Raw genomic sequence first — 22,226 nt, forward strand, 5'->3', positions numbered from 1 at the left:
AATAGCGGTTGATAACCATAGGCACACTGGAATGGAGAGAGACCAGAGGATGAGCAAGGAAGTGTGTTCTGTGCATACTCCACCCAAATAAGGTGTTTGCTCCAGGTTGAAGGGTTCTGTGCCACCAAGCACCGCAGTCCTGTCTCCAATTCCTGGTTAAGGCGTTCAGTCTGTCCATTGGGTTCCAGGTGATAACCAGATGTAAGGCTGACCGTGACGTCCAACAGAGAAGAAAAGTCCTTCCAAAACCTGGACACGAACTGAGGCCCCCGGTCAGACACAATGTCTCTGGGAAAACCATGAATTCGCAAAACATGAGACAACATGACCTCCGCCGTTTTCTTGGCGGAGGGAAGCTTGTGCAAAGGAATGAAGTGGACCATCTTAGAAAATCTGTCCACTACAGTCATGACGGTGGTGTTACCTTCAGAAGAGGGCAGGCCCGTGACAAAGTCCATGGAGATGTCTGACCAGGGGCGTGAGGGGACAGGCAGCCGACTCAGGAGGCCAAAGACGGGCCGACGTGAGGTCCTGTTCTGAGCACAAATACTGCAAGCGGCGACGTACTCCTTAATCCCCTTCTCCATGGAAGGCCACCAAAACCGTTGTTTGGCCACAAACAGGGTTCGGCGGACACCGGGATGACAGGAGATCCGAGACGTATGAGCCCAGTGAATCACCTGTGAGCGAAGAGACTCGGGAACAAACAGACGATTAGAGGGACACCCTAGCGGGGACTTAATACCAGCAGTAGCCTCGGAAACTCTCTTCTCAATCTCCCAAGTAACCGCCCCAACAAAACAGGAAGCAGGCAGAATGGGAGTTGGAACCTTAGGGACCGGGTCAGGATCAAACTGTCTGGAGAGAGCATCAGGTTTGCCATTCTTGGAACCAGGGCGGTAAGACAGTACAACATCAAACCGATTAGGATGTTAGGAAATGAGATGGGTCAGGTGGCAGAGGAATGCATTGGGGAACAGTTCGGGTCCAGTGATCACAATACCATTAGTTTCAATATAATTACGGAGAGGGACAAAACTGGACCTAAGGTTGAGATTTTTGATTGGAGAAAGGCTAACTTTGAGGAGATGCGAAAGGATTTAAAAGGAGTATATTGGGACAGTTTGTTTTATGGGAAAGATGTGGAAGAGAAATGGAGTACATTTAAAGGTGAAATTTTAAGAGTACAGAATCTTTATATAACAATTACAGCACGGAAACAGGCCATCTCGACCCTTCTAGTCCATGCCGAACACATAATCTCCCCTAGTCCCATATACCTGCGCTCAGACCATAACCCTCCATTCCTATATAACCATATAACCATTTATGTCCCTTTTCGGTTGAAAGGAAATCGTAAAAATTGTAAAGAGCCATGGTTTTCAAGGGAAATTGGACACTTGGTTCGGAAAAAGAGGGAGATCTACAATAGTTATAGGCAGCATGGAGTAAATGAGGTGCTTGAGGAGTATAAAGAATGTAAAAAGAATCTTAAGAAAGAAATTAGAAAAGCTAAAAGAAGATATAAGGTTGCTTTGGCAAGTAAGGTAAAAGTAAATCCGAAGGGTTTCTACCGCTATATTAATAGCAAAAGGATAACGATGGATAAAATTGGTCCATTAGAGAGTCAGAGTGGCCAACTATCTGCAGAGCCAAAAGAGATGGGGGAGATATTGAACAGTTTCTTTTCTTCGGTATTCACCAAGGAGAAGGATATTGAATTATGTGAGGTAAGGGAAACAAGTAGAGTTGCTATAGAAACTATGAGGATCAAAGAAGAGGAAGTACTGACACTTTTGAGAAATATAAAAGTGGATAAGTCTCCAGGTCCGGACAGGATATTCCCTAGGACATTGAGGGAAGTTAGTGTAGAAATAGCAGGGGCTATGGCAGAAATATTTCAAATGTCATTAGAAACGGGAATAGTGCCGGAGGATTGGCGTACTGCGCATGTTGTTCCATTGTTTAAAAAGGGGTCTAAGAGTAAACCTAGCAATTATAGACCTGTTAGTTTGACGTCAGTGGTGGGCAAATTAATGGAAAGAATACTTAGAGATAATATATATAAGCATCTGGATAAACAGGGTCTGATTAGGAACAGTCAACATGGATTTGTGCCTGGAAGGTCATGTTTAACTAATCTTCTTGAATTTTTTGAAGATGTTACTCGGGAAATTGATGAGGGTTAAAGCAGTGGATGTTGTGTATATGGACTTCAGTAAGGCCTTTGACAAGGTTCCTCATGGAAGGTTGGTTAAGAAGGTTCAATGGTTGGGTATTAATGGTGGAGTAGCAAGATGGATTCAACAGTGGCTGAATGGGAGATGCCAGAGAGTAATGGTGGATGGTTGTTTGTCAGGTTGGAGGCCAGTGACGAGTGGGGTGCCACAGGGATCTGTGTTGGGTCCACTGTTGTTTGTCATGTACATCAATGATCTGGACGATGGTGTGGTAAATTGGATTAGTAAGTATGCAGATGATACTAAGATAGGTGGGGTTGCGGGTAATGAAGTAGAGTTTCAAAGTCTACAGAGAGATTTATGCCAGTTGGAAGAGTGGGCTGAAAGATGGCAGATGGAGTTTAATGCTGATAAGTGTGAGGTGCTACATCTTGGCAGGACAAATCATAATAGGACGTACATGGTAAATGGTAGGGAATTGAAGAATGTAGGTGAACAGAGGGATCTGGGAATAACTGTGCACAGTTCCCTGAAAGTGGAATCTCATGTAGATAGGATGGTAAAGAAAGCTTTTGGTGTGCTGGCCTTTATAAATCAGAGCATTGAGTATAGAAGTTGGGATGTAATGTTAAAATTATACAAGGCATTGGTGAGGCCAATTCTGGAGTATGGTGTACAATTTTGGTCGCCTAATTATAGGAAGGATGTCAACAAAATAGAGAGTGTGCAGAGGAGATTTACTAGAATGTTGCCTGGGTTTCAGCAACTAAGTTACAGAGAAAGGTTGAACAAGTTAGGGCTTTATTCTTTGGAGCGCAGAAGGTTAAGGGGGGACTTGATAGAGGTTTTTAAAATGATGAGAGGGATAGACAGAGTTGACGTGGAAAAGCTTTTCCCTTTGAGAATAGGGAAGATTCAAACAAGAGGACATGACTTCAGAATTACGGGACAGAAGTTTAGGGGTAACATGAGGGGGAACTTCTTTACTCAGAGAGTGGTAGCGATGTGGAATGAGCTTCCAGTGGAAGTGGTGGAGGCAGGTTCGTTGGTATCATTTAAAAATAAATTGGATAGGCATATGGATGAGAAGGGAAAGGAGGGTTTTGGTATGAATGCAGGCAGATGGGACTAAGGGAAAATAATTGTTCGGCACGGACTTGTAGGGCCGAGATGGCCTGCTTCCTGCTGTAACTGTTATTGTTATATGGTTATTATTGGCCAGTTCGTAATATCAGAACTGAACGAGGAGGAGGACTCAAATGCAGGCTCAGACACAGGGCAGATCAGTTTTCAGATTTTAATCGGTCCAAGTCGATACACAGGTAAGCAAAAAACGGAGGCAACAGTACAATCAAGGAGCAGGCAAAACAGTGATCGAAAAACAGGCAATGGTCGAGATAACAAGGTCAAAAGATTTCCAGAGCTGGCACGAGGTGATACAAAGTAACATACACAACGAACTGGCAATGAGAACTAAAACACAAAGGGCTTAAATGCACAAACTAACAGGGGATAACGAGACACAGGTGAAACACATCAGGGCGGGGCCAACAATCACCCGAGGGGAAACGACAAAACAGGAAATGGGACCTGAAACGAGAGGAGATGTGAGACACCAAAATAAAACAAGAATGCAAACAATAATAATAAAAACAATAAGAAACAGAAACTAGATCAAACGTGAGACCTGACAGTTGGAGAGCGGAGAGAGGGGGAAGAGTGGGGAGAGAGAGGGAAGGGAGGAGGGGGGATAGGGGTGGGGGAGGGAGATGGGGAGGAGTGGGGGATGGGGGGTTTAGGAAGATAAGTGAGAGAATGGGGAGGGAGGGGGAGAGGTGTAGGGGGCAGTGGTGGAAGTGGGAGAGAGGGAGGGGAGAGGGGTAGGTGGTGTGGCGGAAGAGGTACAGAGGGGTAGGGGAAGGGGTGGGGGATAGAGGGGAGCGAGCGGGAAAGGGTGGGGGAGAGAGAGGGGTGGGGGGGAGAGGGGTGGGGACAGGGGGAGAGAAGGGGAGGGAGGGGGCGAGGGGTACGGGGGGTGGTGGAAGAGACCAGAGGTAGGGGAGGGGAAGAGATTGAGGGGGAGGAGAGGGAAGGGGGTTGGGGGAGGGGAGAGGGGAGGGGGGCGAAGTGTGGGGGAGGGAGATGGGGTAGGGGAGATAGGGGTAAGACTGTGGAGGGAGGGAGAAGGGGGTGAGGGAGAGAGGGATGGGGTGGGAGGAGGAGGAGAGGAGTGGGAGAGGGCTGAGGAGAGCGAGATGGAGAGGGGGAGGAGAGAGGCGTGGGGGAGGGGAGGAGAGCGATGGGGGAGGACGAGAGAGGTGTGGGGGATGGGGCGGGATGGGGGTGGGAGGGGAGGAGGCAGTTGGGGTAGGAGATGGAGGGGGAAGATTGTGGGGGAATGGGGGGTGGGAGAGAGAGGACAGAAGAGTGGGGAGGGAGAGTGGGATGGGGAGGTGAGGAGTGGTGGAAGAGTGGGGAGGGAGGGGCAGAGAGGTAGGGTGTGATGGAAGAGGGACTGAGGGGTAGGGGAAGGGGTAGGGGAAGGGTTAGGAGAAGGGGTGGGGGAGAGGAGAGGGAGGGGGAGAGAGGGGGTGGTGGACGGAGAGGGAGAGGTGTGGGTTAAGGGGGTGAGAAGTGGAAGTGGGGAGGGAGGGGTAGGGGGTGTGGTGCAAGAGGGACAGTGGGGTATGGGAAGGGGGAGGGGGGAGAGATGGATGGGGGTGGGGTAGTGAGGGAAGGCTCTGGGGGAGGGATGGATGGGGTGGGAGGAAGAGGGGGTGGAGAGGGAGAGGGATGAGGAGAGGGAGATGGAGAGGGGGAGAAACATAGAAACATAGAAAATAGGAGCAGGAGTAGGCCATTCGGCCCTTCGAGCCTGCACCGCCATTCGATATGATCATGGCTGATCATCCAACTCAGTATCCCATCCCTGCCTTCTGTCCATATCCCCTGATCCCTTTAGCCACAAGGGCCACATCTAACTCCCTCTTAAATATAGCCAATGAACTGGCCTCAACTACCTTCTGTGGCAGAGAATTCCACAGATTCACCACTCTCTGCGTAAAAAATGATTTTCTCATCTCGGTCCAAAAAGTCTTCCCTCTTTTCCTTAAACTGTGACCCCCTAGTTCTGGACTTCCCCAACATCGGGAATAATCTTCCTGCATCTAGCCTGTCCAACCCCTTAAGCATTTTGTAAGTTTCGATAAGATCCTCCCTCAATCTTCTGAATTCCAGCGTGGAGAAGAGAGGGGTGGGGAGAGGAGGTGGGGGGGGGGGGGGGGGGGGGGGGGGGGTGAGGGGTGGGGGAGAGAGGTATGGGGGAGAGGGGAGGGAGGCGAGGAGGGAGATGGGGTTGGGGGTAAATATGATCTATAGAATATATGTGTACTTAGTATTTGTGAGTATGTGTTTATGTACTCGCACTGGACTTTATTTTCTCTTGTTTTTATGTTGTTTACACTGTACTATGTACTATGTCAGCCCTCTTAGGGCTAACTGGATCAAGGGATATGGGGAGAAAGCAAGAACGGGGTACTGATTTTGAATGATCAGCCATGATCATATTGAATCGCCGGGAGCCTTGGATCTATCGGCGAGATCGCCAGTGGTGGCGCTCCATCGAGCGCGGCCTGTTGGCTTCGGAAGCCGCGGTTTCCAGTTAGGAAGCGGCCGCTCCAGGTATCCCAAGCCGCTGAGAAGGTTCTCCCGAAGCCGGAGCATCATCACTCGGCGCGAACAGCCTGGAACATCGGGCCGTCGCAGCGGCTACTGTGGAGGCCTCAATAGGCCCGACTATGGGTGGACATGGGGAGGTGGACTGGACATTGTGCCTTCTCTCATAATGTGAACCATTGTGCGGGATTCATTTTTATGTTTATTGTTCAATTCTTTAATGTTGTGTCTTATCTTTATCTGTGTCCCGCATGGCAAGAAAAATGTCACTACAACAATTGGTGTACGTGAAAAATACATGTCCTTTGACATTTGTCCTTTGAATGACTGCGAACAAAAGGGCCGAATGGCCTATTTTCTACGTTTCTATGTTTGCATATTATGTTGCGCTGCCGCAAGCAAGAATGTCATCGCTCAATCTGGGACATGTGACAATAAAACTCTCATGACTTGATTCTCTTGATCACCTAATATTTTCCTATTTCATTCTATTTGTTGTAATAGTCAAGCTTGTAATTGTAATATGTTGACATTGACATACTCGGGCGGCACGGCGGCGCAGCGGTAGAGTTGCTGCCTCACAGCGCCAGAGACCCGGGTCCGATCCTGACTACGGGTGTTGTCTGTGCGGAGTGGGTAGGTGCACCCCTTGACCTGCATGGGCTTTCTCCGACTGTTCCGATTTCCTCCCACACTCCAGAGACGTACAGGTTTGTAGGTTAATTGGCTTCTGTACATCGTAAATTGTCCCTAGTGTGTGTAGGATATTGCTCGTGTACCTATTTTCTATTGACTGTTGAATATAGTTCTCAGGATTGTAGCTCACCAGTTCCAGAGACAAAGTCCAATCTCCAGAATGGGGTAAACAAAAATGCTGGAGAAACTCAGCGGGCGAGGCAGCATCTGCGGAGCGAAGGATACAGGCAACGTTTCGGGTCGAAACCCTTCTTCAAACACAACGGGGTAATTTTGAATCGGATAGTACCATAGCTTATAGAATGACCGTTCAGAAGCCTGATAACCTAAAAGGGAGAAGCTATTCCTGAGACAGGGTGTGCGCTTTGCAGCTTCTGTACCTTCTTCCAGACGGCAGTTCAGAAATATTGATAATGATGTGTTGGAAGGATCTGCAGATGCTGCTTTCCACCGAAAATTGACACACCATGCTGGAGTAACTCAGCGGGTCAAATCAGGGGCAGCATCGGTAGAGAAAAGGAATAGGTGACTTTAAGTGTCTAGACCCTAGTTCAGACTGTCAGTGTCTACGTTTATTTCGGCAAGACCAGCAGCATAATCAAGGAAGAGTCGCACCCTGGCCAGTCTCTCTTCTCCCCTCCCCCATCGGGCAAAAGGCACAGAAGTGTGAAAACGCACATCTCCAGATTCATGGACAACTTCTTCCCAGCTGTTTTCAGGCAGCGGAACTATCCACATCACCAAATAGAGAGTAGTGCTGAACTACTCTCTACCTCTTTGGTGACCCACGGAGTATGCTTGATCGGACTTTGCTGGGTTTACCTTACAATAAATGTTATTCATTTAACATATATCAATACACAGCGAATAGCTCGATTGTAATCATATTTTGCCTTTCCGCTGACGGGATAGCAAGTAACTTTTGGCGGCGCGACTCACCCGTTGCAGCGGCCGCTACAGCCTGTCTGTCTTTTTTTTTTTTTTTTGTCTAGTTAAATGTAGTGTTGGTGGTTTTTTAATACTGGTTTTAAATGTGTATATGTGGGGGGCGGGGGGGGGGGGGGGAGGTCCGGGAGACCCGACCTTTGCTCTGTCGGGTCTCCGTTGTCGTTGGGGCCGAGCACCGTGGAGCGGCGTCCAACCTGAACGACCCGGGGGCTCGGGACACTGCGGAGCTGCGGACTACTCACCATCGTGGGGCTGGCCGGCCTCGGAGCGTGGGGAGCGGTGGTGACTCGCTGCTGCGATTCGACTCCTGGGGCTCGGAGGCTCCAGCAACGCAGCCGCAGTTCCGGTGGACTGGGACATCGGGAGCTCGCGGGTCCGGGGGGAGAGACCGCTTCCCGGAGCTCCCGCAACGCGACTTCTCCAGCACGTGTCGCGGGGTTGGAACGACCCGGAGCGGGGACGTACATCGCCCGGCACGGCTTCATGGCCGTGGGACATTCCAGCGCACGCTGGGGGCTACAACTTTGTGACGTTTAGACCGGGAGCGGGGCCGTAAATCGTCCGGCACGGCCTAAAATGGCCGTGGGACTTATCATCGCCCGCCTGGGGCTTGGACATCGGGAGAGAAATGGATAACAGGGGAGATAAAAAACTTTGCCTTCCATCACAGTGGGTTCATTGTGATGGATGTTTGTGTGAATTAAATTGTGTGTATGTCTGTAGGAAATTGTCTTTGTTTGTATGGCTGTGGAGACGGAATTTCGTTTGAGCCTCACTGAGGCTCAAATGACAACAAATGGTATTGTATTGTATTGTAACAAAAGCTTTGCATTGTACCTCAGTGCACGTGACAATAAACAACACTGAACTTAAGTTTACTCTTTCTCAGCTCCAAACTAACTTAAAAGCATTACACATTGAACTGTACAGCACAGTAACAGGCCCTTCGGCCTACTATATCTGTCAAATTAGATAGTGACAGGGTTATACAGCATGGAAACAGAGCCCTTTGTACCAACTTGCCCACGGCGAGGGGGCCTTAAATGTAGATGGGGCCAATGGTGGGAGGTTACTACAGTGCTTTGTGAGACTAGAATGATCATTGCTTTCTTCAATTAATTTTGCGGAGTCTCTCTCTCTTCAGCGAATGGGATTTCCATTTTGGTCCTCTCCCGGGGCAGATGCGGCCTTACAGGGTGTATCACCTATTACTTGGTGGGCATGGCGGTGGCGGATCTCCTGGTCGTGTTCAGATACGTCATCGTCAACCGAATTTAGATCGTCTACTTCCCATCCAGCTTCTTGAGCGTCACCCCGGTCTGCGCGGTCAAGACGTTCGTCCTGATCGCCTCCAAAGACTGTTCCGTCTGGCTGACGGTCGCTTTCACTTTTGACCGGTTCGTTGCAATTTGTTGTCCGAACTTCAGGAACAAGTACTGTACCAGGGGGCGGGCGGCTCTGGTAATAGGTCTGGTGTGCGCGGTGTGCCTCTTACGAAACATCCCCTGGTATTTTACATTTGAACCTTTATATTTAATCGGTAACGTACCTTGGTACTGCATGTTCAAATCTAACTTCTACACGTCAGGATCATGGATAGCGTGTGTACTCTCAGTCTTGTAGGGACTCCCTTCGTTCCATTGGGTTCGGTCCTAGTTTTCAACGCATTGACGATGAGATACATCTTACTGTCTAGTCGCATCAGAAGAGGGCTCCGGGGCCAAAATGTTTGGGAGACGAAAGTGACTCTGAGATACAAAACAGGAAACAATCGGTCGTGTTACTCCTGGCCATATCCGCCAATTTAATAATCTTGTGGTTGACGTTCGTCGCCCATTTCATTTTTGCTCGGTCGACCGGGTTATACTTTTACAATACATCCGACCCCCTATTTTACTTTAGCGAGACGGGTTATCTGCTCCTCCTACTCAGCTGTTCCACGAACACACTCATTTATGCCGCGGTTCCAGTCCAAGTTCAGAGAGGATTTGAAATACCTCGTGATGTATCCATTCAGGCGAGCCGCTGAATTAATCAATTCACATTTTTAGTCAGAATGAAGAAACAAGGAACTGCAGATGCTGGTTTGCACAAAAGGACACGAAGTGGTGGTGTGACTCAGCGGGTCAGGCAGCATCTCTGGAGAACATGGACAGGCGACGTTGAGGGTCGAGCCCCTTCTTCAGACTGATTGTAAAGGGTGGAGGGAGTGGGGAGGGGAGAACAGCTGGAAAAGAGGTGATGCAATAAAAAAGTGTGCTAGATAATAGATGAACATTGGCGACCCACTGAATTAATAAAATCACATCAATTGCAAATGTTATTGAAGAGCGAAATCAGACGTTTTGTGATCCATAGTTCATTTGGTTTACTCACCTTAATTTTCTTATCCCCTTCTTCCCGAATCTAATCAATATTTCTATCGCAAAGTCTTTGGATTTATAGAAATATTGTTATAAAAATATCAGTCATAGTTACATTGATAACACAATAAATGGATTTCAACAAGTTGCTTCCTTTGAAGAAACATGACTCAAACATTCTGATTTATTATTGATAACTAATAGCGCGATACAGCAGAAAGCATTGGGTTGCGGGCTTATTCTTGGTTCTTGGTTTCTTGGTCCTCCAAAATATTCCAAATTGAATTTAAACTGGAAGTGGTGAAGGGAGAGATTAAGCCAGAACGTGTTATTGGGAAGAAAGAGCTACTTTAAATCTAGTTGCACGGTCAATTAAGACTGGAGCAACTCAGCGCGTCAGGCAGCATCTCTGGAGAACATGGATAGGTACAAAGTTGGAGTAACTCAAGAGGATTGGAAGCATTCTAAAATAGGCGCAGGTGTAGGCCATTCGGCCCTTCGTGCCAGAACCGCAAATCAATATGATCATGGCAGATCATCTAAAATCTGTACCTCCGTTCCTGCTTTTTACCCATTTTATTTGATTCAATTAGCCTTAGAGACCTAAATCTAACTCTCTCTTGAAAACATCCAGTGAATTGGCCTTCACTGTCTTCTGTGTCAGAGAATTCCACAGATTCACAACTCTCTGGATAAAACGTTTTTCCCAACCGAGTCCTTTCAGGATTCTGAAATTGGATTTTTATAATTTATTTACTTCCCCTTGGTTTTATTTTCGGGGAATACAACATTCAATTTCACTGCTACGCAGATGACACCCAGCTTTCCCTGTCCACCAAACACACTTCCATGCTTTCTCCCTCTTCACTGTCTGACTGCTTCGTGGAAATTTAAACCTGGTTTGCTCACAACTTCCTCAAGCTCAACAGTGACAATACTCCTGAAATTATCCTTCTTGGCTCCAAATGCACCCTATCTAAATGTCCAAATTTCTCACTCAACATTGACAATTCCTTAGTCCCTCCTTCCCCTCAGGTCAAACGTCTGTGTGTCATCCTTGATAGCACACTTTATTTTGAAAAACACATCAATAATCTCACACCGTCTTCGTCCATCACTCACACCTAACAGCACTGCTACTCTCATCCGCGCCCTCGTCACCTCCCGTATTGGGATTGTAACTCTCTCCTCCCTTGTTACCCACAAGTCCATCCATGAACTCCATTTCGTCCAGAACTCATCTGCCCGCATTATCACCAGAATCCCATCCACCGGACACATTACTCCCATCCTCAAACAACTGCAATGGCTCCCTGTGCAATACCGCATTGATTATAAGATACTCTTCCTTATTTTCAAAGCCCTCCACAACCTCGTTCCTCCATACCTCTCTAAACTTCTCCAGCCTTAAGCCCCTGTCCCACTTGGGAAACCCGAACAGAAACCTCTGGAGACTTTGCGCCCACCCAAGGTTTCCGTGCGGTTCCGGGAGGTTCCCGGAGGTTTTTTGTCAGACTCCCTATCTGCTTCCACTACCTGCAGCCTCCGGCAACCACCTGCAACCTCCGGGAACCCCACGTTCAATAAATACGTTCAATAAATAACGTTCAATAAATAACAAATATAGTGCAAATAACAAATAATAATATAGTCTTTTGCGGTTCAAAGCTCATAGCTTATTCGTTGCGTTTAATTGCGTGATGGCTGTGGGGAAGGAGCTGTTCCTGAACCTGGACATTACAGTCTGCAGGCTCCTGTACCTTCTTCCTTATCATTATCATCCTTTTATTGTCATCATGCAAAGCAACAATTGTACAGTTCAAAATGAGAAGACGTTTCCCAGGGAATACCGGAGCATCGCACGTAAAAACTTAAACATTTCACGCATAAATAAAAAACAATCCAGTTCCTGATAAAAACAGTACGAATAGTTAAAAAAAAAGTGCAGGTAAAAAAAACAACATTAAAATACAAGTTAAAAAAAAACAGTCATAAAATATCCAGGGCAGCTGTTTTAAGTGGCCTGAGCCAGTGTCAGAGTTATTACTCAGTGTCAGTTATTACATTGTCAGTGCAAAAGCAGCAGAATCAGGTGGAGTGACTGTTTAGCAGCCTCACAGCCTGTGTAAGGAAGCTGTTTAGCAGTCTGGTTGTCCGGGCTTTGATGCTGCGATATCTCTTTCCTGATGGCAGGAGATCTAGATGTGTGTGGAGTGGGTGCAGTCTGTCCTTTGCTATGCTCAGTGCTTTTTTCAGGCAGCGGCTCTGGAAAAGTTCTTGTAGCGAGGAAGGCGAGACGCCAATGATCCTCTCTGCTCCCTTCACTACCCACTCTAGTGACTTCCTGTCTGAGCAGTTACAGTTGTAGTACCACGTGTTCATGCAGTACGTGAGTACAGACTCCACCGTGCCCCTGTAAAAAGTCCTGAGGATGTTGGTGGGAAGTGAGACCTGTTTGAGTTTCCTCAGGTAGTGCAGTCGCTGATATAAGCAGGATCGTGGGTCCTCAACCTTCACCTACAATAACCCCTTTGTTGGAACAATGTCGCTCCATCCCTCAGTGTCGTCACAATTCCCAGTCTTTCGAGTTTCTCAATCAATTCCCTGAATAAATCACAACCGGTCTCGGCGGGGGGTTTCACTTGGCTGATGTCATCTGTTTGCGAATAATTTCCAAATCTCTATTTTTAAACCCTGATGAAAATTTACAGTCCCAGTGTACGGAAAATGGTATAAAATCTCTGGAAATGTTCTTCCCTTGCATTTCATTTCCAGAGATTTCCGGTTACTCGCGGGGACAGGTCGCTGGACAGAGAAAATGGGGGTACAGCTATTGGAGTATGACACCGTGGAGAAAATCTTATATGTAGTAATTGCTGTCGTTGGAGTTCCTGGTAAGTTCGCCGAACAATTCAAATGTTACCACTCCGTGAGCTAACAGATGTTGACCTGTTTCTAATCACATTACAAGCTCCCCAACTGATGATCGATGTACAAGAATATGTGAAGTGAATCAATCATCTTAATTAAATATTTTTGAATGAACGCTGTGATTTTCCTTATTTCAGACACCCGAAGATAACATTTTTTTTCTCTCACTGCCGGGACCCACTAGAATGTTCTTCTTCCCTTTAGTGGGACCTTGCTCAGCGTTGTCCCAGTGCTCGCGGCAGGCAGCTCTCTGGGACCATGTGACTAGGAGGGGTTTGCATTGTGATGTTCACGGTGTCTGATTTAGTGATTAGGGCGAACGCCCGCTCCCGTGAACTCTGTCACAGTCGGATTCCACAGCCTGTTTGTCAATAATTGGATCGATCTCCGGAACAAGTGGCCGTGGATCGACCGGCCTGAGTTGTTACCGAACAGGGACAATGTGGAATGAATCCATTAACGGAGCCACTCTGAAGCCGGATTCTAAGTTGTCCTTGCCATCCGCCTGGAGCCCCCCTCGTCCCCATCAGATACCGAGTTCCATCAGCCCTGGTTAAACACGGCCGGTCACGGTTAATTCTGTGTAACCGGCCCCATTGGAGACTGTGAGCAGGCTTAACTACATAAAGCACCATTCCGCCTATGGTAGCGGTTTGCTGCTCGTGCCCTCCCAGCCGTTTACCACGTCCGTCGCCTTATCACTTCTTCCCTGAAGCAGGTAGGTCGCGCACCGTCGGAGCCGTGTCCGACATTGTTAAATTTGCAGGTACACAAAATTGCTGGAGAAACTCAGCGGGTGCAGCAGCATCTATGGAGCGAAAGAAATAGGTGACGTTTCGGGCCGAAATCCTTCTTCAGACTGATTGCTAAATTTGCAGTCATTCACCGATTCCATAACCCCTGATCTTTAGTTGAAAGTGGAATCAGTGTTCAGACCCGGAGAACGTATTCAGTAATGCCCAGTGTCTGTTTATTTCCCTTTCCGCAGTGAATTTAGTGGCGATCGTGATCCTGTCCCGTGGAAAGTGTGGCCTCTCCATCTGCACCACTCGCTATCTCGTGGCCATGGCAGCGGCCGACCTACTGGTCGCGATCATGGCGGTCATTTTATATCAGCTCCGATTACATTACTTTTATCGGAGTTTCCTGTCCATCACCCCTGTGTGCAGTGTTATCTTTGTACTGACGTTTGCAGCTACAGATTGTTCTGTCTGGTTCACTGTCACTTTCACCTTTGATCGGTTTGTCGCCATTTGCTGCCTGAAGCTGAAAACAAAATATTGCACCGGGAAAACTGCGGCTGCGGTTCTCACAGCAGTAGGCGTTCTGCTCTGTCTGAAAAACGTTCCGCGCTGCTTCACAATAAAACCCTGGACAATCATCGACAACGTCCCGTGGTTCTGTGACCTGATGGACAGTTATTTCATTGACCCCGGGTGGGTGGCATTTGATTGGTTCGACAAGATTTTAACTCCGCTCCTCCCTTTCGCTGTAATCCTGTTGCTAAACGCACTGACAGTCCGGCACATTTTGGTGGCCAGTCGGGTCCGTCAGGGGCTCCGGGGTCAGAACAAGGGAGAGAACCGCAGTGACCCGGAGATGGAGAGCCGGAGAAGGTCTATGGTTTTACTCTTCACCATCTCCGGCAGCTTCATCCTCCTGTGGCTGACGACAGTTGTAAACTTCGTCTATTATCAGATCACTGGAATTGGAACTGCTATGAATGATTCTGAATATATCTTTCACGACGTCGGGTATTTACTGAGGAATCTCAGCTGCTGCACGAACACATTTATTTACGCGGCAACTCAGTCGAAGTTCAGGGAGCAGGTGAAGAGCGCGGTGACACATCCGTTCACCTCATTGCTTCGGCTCATTATTATACCCGCACCCTGAGCGCATCCCAGAGGCGGCCGCAGTCTCTCCGCTCAGGGTTCCGAATCCTGGCATTCACCGCCGGGTCTTCCAGGCGTCAGTCCCGAGCGGGTTATACCAACGGCGGCCCCTCTCCGGGACGTCCATCCCGTCACAGCGAGATCTGTCACATTATACCATTCGTCCCGGCTCCCTCCGCAGTGCTGGGGTAAACTCCGCCGTGGGATTAAATGTCCCAGCCTCCTCCGTATTACCGATCTGTCTATGGTGAACTCCGCCCTGGGACCAAACCTCCCCTTCTTCCACCACAGTGGGATCCAGTCTGTGGTAAAGCCCGCCCTGGGACTAATCGCAATATCGCCTTCCCCCTCCACAGTACAGATCTGCTTCTTGAACATGTCATGTCTGTCATGACCATTCCCAGTATGTTTGTCCAATCGCCCATTTGTGACTGGTCCGTCTGGTGTGTCCGTCCCATAGAGACCACTGTCCCATCTCATGTGGTCGTCGAGCCATAGTGTAATGCAGCACGAAAACAGGCTCTTCGGACCTACTCGCCCACTCCAACCAACATTCCCCAACTACACTAGTCCCACCTGCCTGTGTTTGGCCCGTTTTCCTCTATTACATGTCCTATCCACGTACCAGTACCAGATATTTATTTGTTACTGTCTCAACAACCTCCTTTTGCAGCTCTCCCATACTACCGGAACACTTTGTGTACAATAGTTACCCAGTCAGGTTCCTATTAAAGCTTACCCGCTGCACTTTAACCCCTGTCCCCTCGTTTTCGGCTCACCTTCTCTGGGCAAGAGATCCTCTGCGTCTACCTAATCTTTTCCTCTCATGATTTTACACATCTCTATAAGATCACCCCTCATCCTGCTGCGTTCTGAGGAATAGATTCCCAGCCTGCTCAACCTCTTCCTGTAACTTAGGCCCCTCGAGTTCTGGCAATGTCCTCGTAAATCTTCTCTGCACCCATTCCAGCTTGACAACATCTTTGCTGTAAAATGAACACAATCCACGAAATGTCACCTCTTATATAATCGAATCATTACCTCCCAATCACGATACTAAAAACTCTGAATGATGATGGCTAACGTTTAAAAGTATTTTGGCAACCCGATCTGCCTGTGAAGCCATTTTCATGGAAAGTATACCCACGCTTCTAATCGCTCTGCCCTACAACACTCCCTGTCTACCCGTGACGCCACTTTCAGGGAACTACGAAACTGCAGTGAAAGATCTTCTGCTCTTCAACACTCTCTATCATCATGTGACACCAGGTTCAGGAAATATTTACCTGCAATCCAAGTTATCTGTGCTATGCTACACCCCACCCGAGCCCAAAGTGATTGACCAGCTACTAGAGACTGGTCCACCCGGTGTGCCCTTCGGGTGTTATTGGGACCAGAATCTGAGGAAGACTTTACCCACTGCGACTGCGCCACTTCAGCAGCACCTGTTGCACCTGTTTATTTTCAGAGTTACACTGCGCACGATTCACTTGTCTCTCTCTCCCCGCCTTCCCCACCCATCCCGCGAAATGATGGGTGTTTCTGCTGGGTCTGCACAATAAATAAGCGGCTGGAGTATCCTCAGTTTGTGACACTTTAGTATGAGCAGTTTTTTTCCACATAGAAGCAGGTGGATAGAAAGCACGAATTGCTGGAGAAAGTAGTTGGTACAGGTACAATGACAACATTTCAAATGCATTTAGAACTGTACATGGACAAGAAAGATTTAGATAGCGTGGTTTATCCGCAGGCATACGGGAATGCAGTATTCAGAGGGTGAACTCACTGAGGGTTATAAAATTATGCCAATTATAGATAGGGTATATGGTCACAGTTATTTAACAGGGTGGGGTAGACTTAACGTAGAGATGATACATTTAACAGAGAGGGAAGGTTTTCAGGGAATTCTATGCGACAGTTTTTTCACAATAAAAGGCTGCGCAATATGTCCACATGATGAGATGGGAGCAGATATAATCACATGACTTAAAACGCATCTGAGCAGCTGCGTGGCTGTTATAGGAATGGGGGATATGGGTAAATACATGGAACTGAGATTAACATAGCATCTCGGTCGTCATGGACTGTCGGGTTGATGGTCAGGTTTCGGTGCTGTACCATTTTCCACACCACTACAAACACGAATTATGTTATGTCTGATGACCTCTGTCACCAGCCTCACCCAGTTGTAAACACATAGCACTGTCTGCACAGCAGTGCAGATACTGTATAATATGGTGGTATCACTAACGACATGCGCACATCGTTAATCTCTATCGCAACAGTCCGAAATAAGCTTCACTGATCTCAAATTTACTATCCCTCCCCCTCCAAACACAACAACGTGTTACTGAAATGTGCGTCAGGTTCACTACTGACATATACACATTGTTTCTAAACGTCATGTCAACTGATGGTTATTTCGTAAACTCTTGTCTCGAAATCCGATAAATTAAACATCAACGGGTGTCGACTTTGCTCAAAACTTTAGATTAAGCAGATAAATAAGATAATTGCATGTCCCTGATAAGTTTCTATGTGTACCAGATATAAACAGCAGGAAGAGGGAAATACTCTCGTAAATAAATTGATAAATAGGCACATAATATGGACCGAGTGTGCGAGAGCCCTCCCTGATCCTCTGTGTGGACAGCCCAGATGGATTTGCTCAGTTAATCTCACACTGACATTACTGTCTGCTCTGTGGGTTTAAATTAACATCTACCTGTCGACTGGTCTGAAATCGCACATTGCAAAACGAACTGCAATTTCAACAGAGCCACAGTTTGTGTTTACCGGCTGGCGCTAATATTTCCCACTGGGCGAAAGGCACAACAGATTTACTCAACACCTCCCTTTCTCAGATCTGAATCTGCGTTTGATTGTTGTTCCCCATTATATACCGCAGAGAGACAATTACTATTTCAGACCACTGCCAATTGACAAACATAACAAATTAACGCATCTGCCCATGCCGTGTTTACCAAGGCTAATAGTGCATCAAGATGGAATTCGTGCCCTTTACCGCTGAGATTAATTGAATATACTGAACCCGCATGAACCAGTTAGTTTTCAACACCTGCACTAATGTGAAACAAAAGTTTGATATTAAATGTAAAACACATGTCATAGAAACATAGAAAATAGGTGCAGGAGGTGGCCATTCGGCCCTTCGAGCCAGCACCGCCATTCATTGTGACCATGGCTGATCGTCCCCTATCATTGCCTGCCTTCTCCCCATATCCCTTGACTCCACTAGCCCCGAGAGCTCTATCTAGCTATCTCTTAAATCCACACAGTGATTTGACCTCCACTGCCCTCTGTGGCAGGGAATTCCATAAATTCACAACTCTCTGGGTGAAAACGTATTTTCTCACCTCTGTCTTAAATGAGCTCCCCTTTACTCTAAGACTGTGGCCCCCAGGTTCTGGACTCGGCCAACATTGGGAACACGTTCCCTGCATCTAGCTTGCCCTGTCCTTTTATCATTTTATATGTTCTATAAGACCTCATCCTTCTAAACTCCACTGAATACACGCCCAATCTTTTCAATCTTTCCTCATATGACAGTCCCGCCATCCCAAGGATCAATCTCGTGAACCTACGCTGCACTGCCTCAATCACAAGGATGTCCTTCCTCAAATTAGGAGACCAAAACTGTACACAAGACCCCAGATGTGGTCTCACCAGAGCCCTATACAACTGCAGAAGACCCTCTTTACTCCTATACAGAAAACCTCTTGCTATGAGGGCCAACATTCCATCAGCTTTATTCACTGCCTGCTGTATTTGCACGCCAACTTTCAGTGACCGGTGTACAAGGACACCCAGGTCTCGCTGTACCTCCCCCTTACCTAACCTAATCCCATTGAGATAATAAACTGCCCCCTTGTTTTTGCCGCCAACGTGGGTAATCTCACAATTATCTATATTATACTGCATATTATATTTCATAGCAAAAGGATTTTAGTATAATAGCAGGGAGGCTCTATTTCCGTTGTACAGTGTCTTGGTGAGCCCACACCTGGAGTATTGTGTACAGTTTTGGTCTCCTAATCCGAGGAAAGACATTCTTGCCATAGAGGGCGTACAGAGAAGGTTCACCAGGCTGATCCCTGGGATGGCAGGACTTTCATATGAAGAAAGACTGGATAGACTCGGCTTGTACACGCTGGAATTCAGAAGATTGTGGGGGGATCTTATAGAAACATACAACATTCTTAAGGGGTTGGACAGGCTAGATGCAGGAAGATTATTCCCGATGTTGGGGAATCCAGAACTAAGGGTCACAGTTTAAGGATAAGGGAATCTTTTAGGACCGAGATGAGAAAATCATTTTTACACAGAGAGTGGTGAGTCTGTGGAATTCTCTGCCACAGAAGGTAGTTGAGGCCAGTTCATTGACTATATTTAAGAGGGAGTTAGATTTGGCCCTTGTGGCTAAAGGGATCAGGGGTATGGAGAGAAGGCAGGGATGGGATACTGAGTTGGATGATCAGCCTATGATCATATCGAATGGCGGTGCAGGCTACGAAGGGCCGAATGGCCTACTCCTTCACCTATTGTCTATGTTTCAATGCCTATGTTTCTATGCACCTGCCTCGCATCTGTCCATCCTCTTCACAGTTCCCACTGCCACCCAGCTTTGTGTCATCCGCAAACTTGATAGTGTTGCTCCAAATCCCCTCCTCAAAACCATTAATATTTATGGTAAACAGCTGCGGCCCCAACACCGAGCCTTGCGGCACTCCACTGGCCACTGCCTGCCATTCTGAAAATGACCCGTTCACTCCTACTCTTTGCTTCCGGTCTGCCAAATAATTGTCTATCCATGTCAACACCGTACCTCCAATGCCATGTGCTCTAATTTTAGTCACCAGTCTCCCGTGCGGGACCTTATCAAAGGCTTTCTGAACGTCTAGATACACTACATCCACTGTCACCCCGTCATCCATTTTACTTGTCACATCCTCAAAAAAATCCAGAAGATTAGTTATGCATGATTTCCCTTTCATAATTCCATGTTGACTTGAACTAATCATTTTACTGCTATCCAAATGACCCATTATTACCTCTTTAATAATTGACTCCAGCATCTTTACCACCACCAAATGAGGCTAACTGGTCTGTAATTCCCCGTTTTCTCTCCCGCTCCTTTCTTGAAAAGTGGGATAACATTAGCTATCCTACAATCCACAAGAACTGGTTCTGAATCTAATGAAGATTGGAAAATGAACACCAATGCGTCCACTATTTCCAGAGCCACCTCCATGACGACCCTGGGATGCAGACCATCAGGCCCAGGGGATTTATCATACTTCAGTCCCATTAGCCTACCCAATACTATTTGTCGCCTAATGAAAATGTATTTCAGTTCCTCTACCCCCTTAGATCCTATGTCATCCAGTACATCTGAGAGATTGTTTGTGTCTTCCTTAGTGAAGACATATCCGAAGTACCTATTCAACTCGTCTGGCATTTCCTTGTTGCCCATAATAATTTAAACGAGCTAGCTCAGTGCTGGAGGGGAGAGTAGACTCTGGGATGGATGTGCTTGAGAGGCGTATGAGGCACAAGGTGCAGGTCATCCTGAAAAACCCCGGGTATCCCCTCCATGTAATTCTGGAGAGTCAAAAGAGCACTCGGAATAACAACCGGCTCCTCTCCCTGCCCTGTAGAACGGAGCGGTTCAGGAGATCCTTCACCCCTGCAGCCATTAGACTTTATAATTCGGACCACTAGGCTGTAGGGGGATGCATTTTGCAATTTTTAATTTTTAACTGTTAATTATTGGTCTTTTTAAGGATTTATTGCTCTCAGGTAGTGTCCACATTGTATTCTATGTATTATCTGTCTGAGTTCGTTTTGAATCTGTGGGTTTGTTGGTTGGGGGCTTCTGGACATCTGAATTTCCCTGAGGGGATCAATAAAGTATTTATTATTATTATTATTATTATTAATATTATTAATTTCACCCGTGTCTGCCTTCAAGAGACCCACATTTGACTTTTTCCGTTAACATATCGAAATAAGCTTTTACTGTCCTTCTTTAGATTGCTGGTCAGCTTCCCCTCGCACTTCATCTTTTCGGCCCGTATTGCCCGTTTTGTTTCCTTCTGTTGTCCTATGAAAGTTTTCCAATCCTCTGGCTTCCGGCTACTCTTTGCTGTGTTATACATCGTTTCCTTTAGTTTTATTCTATCCCTAACTTATCTTGTCAGCCATGGTTGCCTCCTCCTCCCCTTAGAATCTTTCTTCCTTTTTGGAATGAAATGATCCTGCGCCTCGCGGATTATGCCCAGAAATTCCTGCCATTGCTGTTGCACCGTCATTCCTGCTCGGATCCGTTTCCAGTCTACTTTGGCCAGCTCCCCTCTCATGCGTTCATAGACCCCTTTGTTCAACTGCATCACTGCAATTTCCGATTTAACTTTCTCCTTCTCAAATTGCTGATGAAAACTAATCATATTATGACCACTACCTCCAAGCGGTTCCTTTACCTCAAGTTCTCTTATCATATCTGGTTCATTGGACAACACTAAATCCAGAATTGCCTTTTCTCTGGTCGGCTCCAATACAAGCTGCTCCAAGAATCCATCTCAGAGGCATTCTACAAACTCTCTTTCTTGGGGTCCTGAACCAACCTGATTTTCCAAGTCTACCTTCATATTGAAATCCCCCATCACCACAGTGGCATTACCTTTGTTACATGTTTTAACTCCTGCTGCAACTCACACCCTACATCCGGGCTACTACTTGGGGGTCCGTAAATAACACCAATTAGTGTATTCTTGCCTTTACCATTCCTCAACTCAATCCACAGTGAGTCTACCTCGTCAGTCCCTATGTCTTTCCTCGCAAGGGACTGAATTCCATCCCTGACCAGCAGAGCTACCCCCCTCCTCTGCCCACCTGCCTGTCCTTTCTATAGGATGTATTACTCTATAAGATTAAATGGGATCAGAACAAGCTGATGCATTTTGACAGCATGATGGCCCACAAACCAATGGAATGTCCACAGCAACCACCACCTCTCCTTGCGATGGGGTCATTTAGCTGGTGGAAAAATCCAAAATGCTGCCACTGCTCTCCACCAGAGATAGCGACAGTGAAAAAGAGATATGCCAGAATTACAAAATAGTGACTCCCATCCAGACCGCCCACCGACCGCACTGATAATCTCACTGCTTAACAGAACCCATCAATGAACACACGGATAATGTCACTGCTTATCCCGACCCATCACTGACCACACTGATAATGTCACAGCTTATCCAGACCCATCCCTGGCAGCACTGATAATGTCACAGCTTATTCATACCCATCGCTGACAGAACTGATATTGTCACTGCTTATCCAGACCCATCACAGCCCACACTTATATTGCCACTGCTTCTCCAGACCCATCACTGGCAGCACTGATAATGTCACTGCATATCCAGACACACCACTGACCACACGGATAATGTCACGGCCTTCACAACCCAGTGTTATGTAAATTATGTTTATAAAACCCAGGCAACATCCAGTTCTGAACC

Source organism: Amblyraja radiata, chromosome 45 (genome assembly GCF_010909765.2).
Source record: "Amblyraja radiata isolate CabotCenter1 chromosome 45, sAmbRad1.1.pri, whole genome shotgun sequence".
NCBI classification, from domain to species: Eukaryota; Metazoa; Chordata; class Chondrichthyes; order Rajiformes; family Rajidae; genus Amblyraja; species Amblyraja radiata.